Here is a 9927-nt window from a genome sequence, read left to right on the forward strand (position 1 = left end):
TCGGTGGGGGTGGGATTGGGCCCACTCCAGCCATGGGCAGAGCACAAAGACCTGCGAGGACAGAGACGGGTGGCTGCTGGAGAAATTCAAGTGCAAGCCGGCCACAGACGGGGCCCTGAGATGTTTCCTCTCTTTTTGCCCCATTTTCCTGCGTTTTAACCGTGCCTACTTAAAGTTTAAAAAATGTAAATCGCGAATACAGCAGATGTGCATCAATATCCTGCGCGAGAGAGAACTACGGGATTTTTCCCTTTTGTCTCAGAGCTGTTGAAAAAGCGCTGGAGGAAGATGTTGAAATAGGCACCCCATATATATACCGCCGTACGAGAAAGCATGCCCGCTCCCTTGTGCTGCCACATAATAGAGTTAAAAAGAAATAAGTCTGATTTCCATACTGACTCATTGCTCGCACTTTGTTTAGCGACTGCTGAATCCAATTTCGCTTCAGCTGGTTGCGAGGCAGTGACAGGTGCAGAATCTCCTCTTTTTGTTCTCACGGCAGATGCAAGCAGGGGAGAGAGCAATGTGTTTCTAGCCCATAAAGCATCAATAGAATAACGTTAAATTAAGACTAAAACATTTCTGATGAATAAAAGCAGAAGCATAAATTTCCAGGAAGAAAATATGTTCTACAAGAAACCCAAGTTTTCAAACTTGCAAAATGGGGATTTGTTTTAACACCAGACGTTTATAATTTATTTTAATGTTCTTGTAGCTCGAGTGGCAACAGCATCGCAAGTGGGGAAGGGGCAGGTTCCCTTCTGGTGCCATTCCTGCCCCTCTATCCCCCGACCTGGGCAGCCGGGTGGCAGGGACACGACGTGTGCATTTTGGAGGAGCAGGAGGAGGATGTTCCTCTCCCAGCACAGCTGTCCGAGGTTCACTCCCAGCGATGCTGCAGATCCCTTCCCAAACCCATGGGCTTCAGCATGCCTAGCACACGGAGAGGAGGCAGGCACGGACCCAGCACGTTGGCCACGGCCCATATGTTCCTCACTGTAGCCCGCTCTTCCGGATGCCAGCACCACAAGGTGCCTGGGCAGGAGCTGGTTTTCTCCCTCCAAGAACATTCCCGAGGTCTTGGCGTGTCCCTGGCCTACATCAGAAAGTTCAAAAAATTCGGTTTCTTCCAAGGGTTTTCCTCATAACCTGGTATCTCATGTGTATGCTGTTCCTAAACGGGGGGAGGGTACCGTTGGGTTTGGTTTTGCTTTTTTCTTTAAACGGCTAACTTTCATTTAGGAAAGGCTAAAATAAAGGGAGTAGTTTCACTTGAGTTTGACCGCTTCACTGCTTTTTCAGCTGGGGACATGCAGTGGGGGCAGGAGCGGCCGTGTTAGCGGCAAGTGCTGCTCCAGGCTCCGACGGGACCCCTTCTCATCCAGCACCGGCCCTCCGTGGAGGCAATCAAGATGAGACCGGGGACGTCCCCTTCCACCAACAAAATCCCTGAGAAAACAGAAACTGGAGCAATTTCAGCGTGTCACGGAGCGGCGAGAGGAGGCACCGAAGGCAGCAGCCCATTTCAGCGTGCTGATGGGAGCGGGGCCTGCTGACCAGCCTCACCCCAAACTGGCGTATTTCCACCAGCCTGCAGTGTAATTGAAGCCCTTTATGCATAGTAATGGTTGCGCTAATTAAATGTTGCTGTTTATTATTAAATAATGGAGCTCATTAGCATGTGCTGTGCTGCGGAGATGCTCGCGGCTCAGCGCCGGTGCCTGGCTCGACCCAGCCAACCCGGGGATACGCTGATCCCAAATCGTCCCCGTTTTGTCAAGTTTGTGCTGACAGCATCGAAGCATTTGGACTTGTCTGGGCAGAGGTATTTTAAATTGGGAACATTTTTTAATAGGCTGTGCAGTGAAACATCCATATGCATGCTGCTTGGGGTTACTTTTGATCCCTTTACAGCGTTCCATAGGCACTGGAAAAATCGGATATCCAGCACATTCCCACGGGGAACATTTTTGCATTTGTACAAAGCTAAATTGATTGCAAGCACGCAGCCAGTACTATGGCAAATTTCAGCTTGTTGTTTTGCTGGTACATCGTATAACAATGTTTTTATGAAAGCTGTGTAGTCGCTACACAGATAATTTTCAAATTTCCTGAGCTAAGCTGAGCAGTGGTGTATTAAAGATTCATATATGTTGAAATATTCACAGTATAAAGTCTTAACGCACACAACAGTAATTCAAAACACTCCAGCCTTTGGGTCAAAATAGAAGCCGAGAAAATAAAAAACAAATCAAAACAAAACAAAAAACCACAACAAGGCAGTGCTGAAACCCGACTTGTTTTACCACTCTGTTGCCCACGGCCCCGGTGAATCAGAGTCCTGTTTGCTCCTCGTTTTGTGTAATTTATTATCAGAGGGGCCAGCTGGGACCACTGTGGTTAACGGACTGTCAGCATTTCCATTACCGGCGCTTTATAGCTCAGCCATAAACGTTTACTCAGAACTGCGATGTTCCAAACCCTGAGCTTAGGAAGGCTTCTTCTTTTTCCCCCAGAACTTTACTTTCAAGTGATTTATTTAAATAAAAGCTAATGAAAATAAGAATCTCTAAAGTTAGGAGGCTTGTGATGGCTTCTTTGTCTCTGGAGAGAGGCAGGGAGCTCTCACAGGCACCTTCATTACCTGTAGCTGCAAAGCACGTGTATGCTCACCAAAATAGCTTCACGTTAGTTTAGCAACATATGGTGGAAACTGCAATTATTTGAAAGCTAGGTTGATAATTTACATTTTCATGTACAGTCTAAAATGCAGAAATCCACACCAAGCTGTAGAAGCCTTGTTCCTTATGTGACGCGAGAGCAGACGTCATCACCACGAGCAGTGTAAAGTCCTGGGGGAGCCGATCTCTTATCAAGCAGCCATGAATAGTTTTAGATCAGTGAAGGACTCAGGACCTTGCACTGCCCAGCCTTCGCATACGCTGGAGGCTGGAGGTTTTCTCCTCTTTATGGCTGGTGGTGAAAGATCCCATTAAGGTAAAGTTACGCTCAGGATTTAATGCGGGCCCATTCCCTATTGCCATTATACAGTAGCCATTGTCAATAAAAAACGTCTGCTTCCAGTTAATGTGTTTTTCAAAAGACTTGGCAAAAAATGAGTTTTTAAAAGATTTTCTGCACATTGTGGTTCTGGGCCCTGATAAAAGCTAAGCCACGCGCTGTGAGCTGTTGGGCTGCGGGTTGGTGATGCACCCAGACCTAACGGGCACCTGTAGGAACATAAGCAAGAAACGCCACTTTGACAGAAAACCAAAGTCAAAATTCCTTTTGCTAATATTAGCAGAGCTACCCGGAAGGCTCAGGGAATGAGGGAACTTTCAGGAAAACTTTGGGAAAGCATTGCTGCAGCATTGCTGAGCTGGTCACTCCTTCACATCAGTCCTGCTTCACTGCTTTACAGCACACAAATAATACCCACAAATGCATTATTTCCACCACTATTTCCCCAAGGAGCTGGCCTGAAACTTAATTCTTTTTTCTATTGAGGTGCACAAGCAATGTGTTGCTTCCAGGAGCCGAGCCTGGCCGCGCTGATGCCAGAAGCAAGCTCCGTGCTCAAAGCCCAGCACCCAACGATGAATGTCTCGATCGCTCACCATTACTGCACAAAGCATTGCTTTGTAGTAATGCATTAAAAATGGGCAATGGGGATATGAATCGTGAAATGGGATCCTAATCTGTTTTCTGTCCCCAGGTTTCACACCTGGGTGTGCTTCTCTCTGTGTTGAGGTCCTCGATGCAAGAACTGGGTGAAAAGCAGGCACTAAGGGGAGCGAACTGAGTGTTGGGAAGGTGAAACTGCAGCTCCTGGTGGCTTGGGAGAAGCAACGAAGAGGCTGTTAACTGAGGAAATCCCAGTTAGAGGATCCCAGAGTCAGCAAACAGACTGCAAATGCAGAGATGATGCTGCAATGGACCTCAGGAGCAACCCTCAGCCCTGTGGCTGGCAGGAGGGTGCCCTGCTGGAAAAGCAGCCACTTGTCCTCAAGGGTTAGGGGCAGGGCCAGGAGGGGCAGGTTATTAAAATCCAGCACTAGCTGGATTGTCCTCCAGAGGCAGGGAAAACTGTAGGCAGAACAAAAGACACAGCTCATGAAGGTGGCTTATAAATAATTACCATTACAAGCTTTAAATAGCCTTGTGTTTCTCAGAAGGACGAGGCTCAGGGGCAGGGCTGGGCCCTTCCCATCAATGCCAGCACGGGCTGGTGGCCCCATCGCCGCCGACAGCGGAGCAAGAAATTGTAGGTGATGCCCGTGCTTGGAAAAGCGTGGGGAAACCTCGGGGCAGGCTGGCTGCTCCTGCACGCTGGGCTCAATTCCTGCCCGGCCCGGCTGGAATTTCTCATCTTCCATCCCATCCGTCATGGTTTTGTTCCTGTAAACTTAAAAGGAGTCAGATTACTTCTGAATCGATCCCCAATTAATTACCCCTGGTGAACATCGTGCAAAGCAGCGATTTTTTATCTCGTTCCCTCTTGTGTGAGCGGTACCCTGCTAATGGAAATCTTTGCCTACAGGCAGTGTATTTCGGTGGTGATGGTGGATGAGTCTTCTGCTGTCCATAAAACCCAGAGAAACGCAAAGATATTGGTTGTGTTTTCCCATTTTCTTTCTTTTTATAGTTGTCTGCATCCAATCTATCATAACAGATGTCTTCTCCAAGTTCCTTCTACGTTTTTTAAAGGTCTGACTGGTGAAACACCTTAAAGAAGGCAACAGGAACATGACTGTAAACTGGCAATTAGTGGGAAGAAACACTCACTTATGATTTTTTAATAATTTCTATGAAACATTAAGGGTCATATTGCTGAAACCCGCTTATTTGTCTTGCACTGAGAGCTCATCAGAAGCACTTATATCGCTAAATTGACCAGCAAGCCACATTTAGAGAAGTAATTTAAAATGAAAAATATCAAGTGACTTACAAAATGCAGATCCTGGGGCAGAGGCTTTTACATCTGTTAGGTTCTGATCTTCCTGCCACTGTTAAAACCAACAGCTCTAATGGCAGCAAAGCGGATCCCTGCAGCTTGCAAGCTTACAGCAGGCAGCCCCAGTCAGTCAGAAGTGTTTGTGGTATTTTGAGGGACAAAAATAGGATTTGGCCACCACCAGCCCCTGGAGAACCAAGGGTCAAAAGTGGTCCTCAAGGAGCACTCCAATTATTTGATGTAGTTTGGCCTTTTGACCTCTCTTGATTCAATTAAGCCTGCGTCAAATCAGGGTACGGCCGCCATCTTAAGAAGGTTTTGAGGCTTAATTAAAGGTCTTTGAAACACTTGGAAAAAAAGATGTTGAAGAACAAACCACTGATGAAAGCAGATTATTTAAGGATTAGTGAACACATCATGTTCTGGAAGACCGGCCGAAGCCTGGGACCCCCTGGGAGAGGAGGAGATTTTCAGAGGCAGGTTTGCAGCTGCTGGACATGGGCACTAGAAACCAGCCAGCAGCACCCTGCTCCTCACCAGGAGCCTCTGCTGGGAGGAGGAGAGCAGGGCTTCACCCACCAGGTCACTTCTTGTCCCTCCCTTGTGGCTTCTGCCATCTGGACAGGACTTCTGACACCCCGTTGGGGCAGTACTGTGGTGTCTCCATTTTTTTAGAATCCAGTTGTACAAAACATTCAAGATTTATCTATGTATTCTTATAGATGCTCTATTCTACACTGGAAAGAAAAAGGAGAAAAAAAAAAAGAATGCACAGTTCACAGTTTAATTGCATTTCCATTTTTCCATTTTATTATTTCTCTACTGTTTATAGTATAAATAAGGAAGGCTGAGATTTTGGAACAGACTCCTGAAGATCTCAGTTAAAAAAGCTGTTACTTTATAAGCAATGTTTGTGAATTCAGGTCGCCAGCAATGTGGTTATTTTGCTTAGCTGCTATAAATACTTTATGAAAATGTCTACCCTGTCAAAGAGAATATGAGTTTGCTGAGTGTTGAACAGAGCTGCAGAAATGCATATTAAAGATTCACAAACCAGACCATAGGCTTCATTCAGGAGAGCCTTTCTCGTGATTTTTTCAGCTGGTGGTATGCTTCACGGACACGAGAATGTTTGTATCATCCTTTGACTAAAAAAGCTGATTTAAGGCACAGCTTAATGGCCTTATTGAAAGAAACATGACTTTCAAAGCTGGCAATTAAGAACTCAGGATTCTGGCAACGGCACCACATCCCCGCTGCTGAAATCGTCCAAGCTTTGTGCTCGCACTGGGGTCTGCCTGGCTTGCAGGGAGCGAGCCCTGGATGTAGCTCCTAACCCGGGATGCAACACGATGGGGGCTGAGCACAACAGAACGCATCCATATTCTAATTACATCCTGAATAGCATTTGTTTATTAAATACTAAGCTATAGCTATCAGATTTTAACTTGCATAATTTTTTTCTCTAACAAAGCACGATTTATTTGAATGGGTGCAGCAATCAATTACTCAGGGCAGCGTAGCACGCTGCAGTCATCTAGGCTCTCCTCTGTCTTACTGCACTTCTTTTTTTTTCTTTTTTTTTTCCAAGGAAATGTAATCTTCCACATGTATTAGCATAATTTCTTGTGAAAGTGACTGTGCTAAAGTCATTGACAAATGCAGTTTGCAAACCAGAATATTTTTCAGGGAGATTACTTCCTTCTGGGGAGATATGCAAATACAGCCTTATTTTTATTCAAATATCTTATGAATTATCAGTGGGAAATTAGTTTGTGATTGTTCCTCAATCATTACACAAGGCACCTGTACACCGACTGCCTATTAGGAGTAGCTATTTATAACACTTAATGAGTCAACTCCACCAAGGTCAGATAATATAAATGGTGCTGCTGGATTCACACAGGCACCATTCATTAAGGATTAGCATCTGCTGTCTAGTAGCAGAAAAACATTGAAGTAGCTGCTTTGCCTTCACTTGTTGCTCTAAGATAAACATCCCTTGGAGTTTTGCTTTGTGATATTTCACGTGTTTGTGCAATGCAGACACAGGAGATAGCAAGTATCAACTGGGATCTCATAAGGTCAAGCCTCTGGCTTTCAGGGAGCACCAGGGGCTGAACGGTGATGAAGTGCGAGCCCTCAGCCCTCCGGCTCTGCACAGGCTGGCAGCTGGTGGAAACCCAGGGCTGGGTGCTCCAGGACTAAGAGCTCCTCGGATGGGTTTCCAGGCTCTACAGCACAGCAGGACAGAGCTGGGAGGGACCGCTGCAGAGTTAGGGGTTGTGAGTCCAAAAAACAAACCCCAGCGTCCTGCTGAGTACCAACCATTTATTTCTATGCAGTTGCTTGGGGTTAAAATCCCCTGCAGAGATGTTAGGAGTATGATTATGGCGGCACAAGACCGAATCACCTGCAATACGTATTTCTATGCCACGAGGTCCCCACTGACTGTTCAAATCAACAATTTGTTACCACAGCTGTAAAGTTAAACATTATACGGCTGTACCCCAGTCAGCATGGGGCCTCGCTCCCTCAGCGGCAGCCGGGACACCAAGAGCGAGCCCTGGACACCGGGACTGGAGGAGCTGGGGGCAGCTCCTCGGGGCCCCTGTCAGCCCTAGCACCACGCCGCCGCCACACTGATGTCCCCAGGCCTTCCTGCCAAGTGCAGACGAAGCCACCCTGGAGCTGGCTTTATTTCCCTGGCCGCCTGCCAGCCCGCACCCGCCGCCTGCCAGCAAGCTTCAGCAGTAGCAGCGCTTTCGGGAGGTGCCGAAAGCCTGCGCGGCTGTAAAGGCAGCAAACGCTCCCTTTGGAGCGATCCCGGTCCCCGTCCATCACTTCTTTCACGAAGGTTCAGCAGAGCAAAGCCTCGGCTGTGGGGACAGTCTGGGATTGCTGCTGAGCCCGCGTTGTGGCGCAGGAGGAGCAGCAGGCCGGGGCCGCAGCTCCGCTCAGTGCAGCAGCACTCGGGCACCTCACCTTTTGTCTTTTACTCTACTCATTAAGAAAGAACTGTGAGTTTTGGATCATCGTGGTTAAGCAAACAATTCTGTTTTAGAAAAGTTTTGCCCTTTTTTCAACACTTCTCTCCTTGTGGGCACGGCAAAACCCCACGGTAAGCATCAGCCACTCAACCTGCCCGGCCTCCGAGCAGGGGAGCCCAGCCCCGGCCCCGTGGCAATGTGATTGCACAGGACAGCAAGAGCAAATCCTCCAGCAACCCCTGGAGCTTAATGGGAACCCAGATAATTATCACCCGGACTTGTCCTGTCTCCGGGGACAACTGCGAGGAGCGGGGTGACGCACGGCCTGATGTCAGAGCTGAGCCCCAGTGAAGCCACCGGAGGAATTCTCCGTCGGTGCCACTCCCGGCCCTGTCCCCGCTGCTGTCGGTGTCACACCGTGAATGGGAATGAGCAGGGGAAAGGTTTGCTCTGCGTTGGGACCCGGAGTGCTAATGAATGTTAACAGCTCGTAAAAGAGCCTGTGCTCCTCCATATTAATAATGCATCCGGAGCAGTAAGGAGTGATTGTGCAATAGAAACAATAATTGCAACGTTTAAGGGAAAATAAGCAGATGAGCTGATGTGAAAGTTCACTTCATTTGCACAGCATAATTTTGCTTTTTATCCTGGCCTGCGAGATGACTAAATGCTGGATGACAGGGGAAACGAGGAGGTCATCTGTCTTTTGCAAGTATTAGTGCTCTGGGTATTTGGATGTTAACATTTCAATGGCTTTTCTTTGAGAGGGGGCACAAGGCGAGTGCCAGAAGGAGCGTGCTATTTCCCCGATCTCTACGGATGTTCCCTGCGCCTGGTCCTTCTCCTTTCATTTGCAGAGCGCATCTGCCTGACTGCATGGGAAATGATTCATCAGGCGCTGAGAGGTGCTGTGCATCAGTCTTCTCTGCGTTGTTGTATTTTTCTCTAATTCAGACTTTGGATTTTAAGAGCGGAACGCTTTTTGTTCCCAACAATGGCTGCATGCACGAGGTCTTGCTGCAGTGGCTGTGAGCATCTGTAAGGATTCCTTTCCAAAGCTTATCAGAGGTTTGTTTGTGTAACGAGTCCGTGCAGCATTTTGGAGTCCCCAAAGCGGTTCCAAGTGGGAGCAGGCACTGCTCGGGGGCTGTCGATGTCTCCGGCAGGACACGTTGATCCCGACCTCGCTGGGCCACCACCAGGCCCTCAGCCACAACTCCTGCTCTGCTGGCAAAGGGGCTGGTGGGCATCTGCAGTATGGCAATGCTGAGTGTTGCTTTCCTGGGGCAGGCACATCTGGGAGAATCCCAGAGCGGAGCAGGGAGCGTTTTGGCTGCAGGAGCCGCCTCCTTGCCCAGCCTGAGCCACGGGATTTCAGCAGCTATTCCAGCATCGGCTGCGTCTTTTTTTTCTGAGCAAGCAGAAGGCAGAGGTTGCTCCCTGCACACTTCATAACGCTCAGCTGGGAAATCCCAAGGACAGGGAGCAGAAATAATTGGATAGAAAATGACAAAGTGGCATTATTACATATTATAGACTTTCTGTGGAATCGATACATGTCAGAATGTGTTTTGTAGCCCGGAGCTATCAGCTACAGAAGTTCTCCACAGCGCTCCTCGAAGTTCAGTGCTTTGGTTTTCCTTTGCACAGGCTGAGCCCACACTTCATCATTACCTGGGTATTTTCCAAGCAGGAACATGGGAAAACACCGCTGCTTATGCACAGATCTCCTCAGTAAATTTCCACCCTGATTAACAAAAGGCTTTACTTAAAATAGCCTTCTTCCTCCCTGCTCCTCTCTGCACCAGTATTGCATCTAAGCACTCAATTAACCAGGGAAGCGGAGCTAATAGCTACAAGGGGCAGCACAGCCCACAACATGCTCGGCATGGCGGCCTCATCCTGCCAGCACCCCTCTTTGGTTGAGTGCTGCAGCAGAGCAGGAAAATGGGCTCTAGTTACTGCTGGGGCAGGACAACGGGT

This window comes from Cygnus atratus, chromosome 13 (genome assembly GCF_013377495.2).
Source record: "Cygnus atratus isolate AKBS03 ecotype Queensland, Australia chromosome 13, CAtr_DNAZoo_HiC_assembly, whole genome shotgun sequence".
Classification (NCBI taxonomy): Eukaryota; Metazoa; Chordata; class Aves; order Anseriformes; family Anatidae; genus Cygnus; species Cygnus atratus.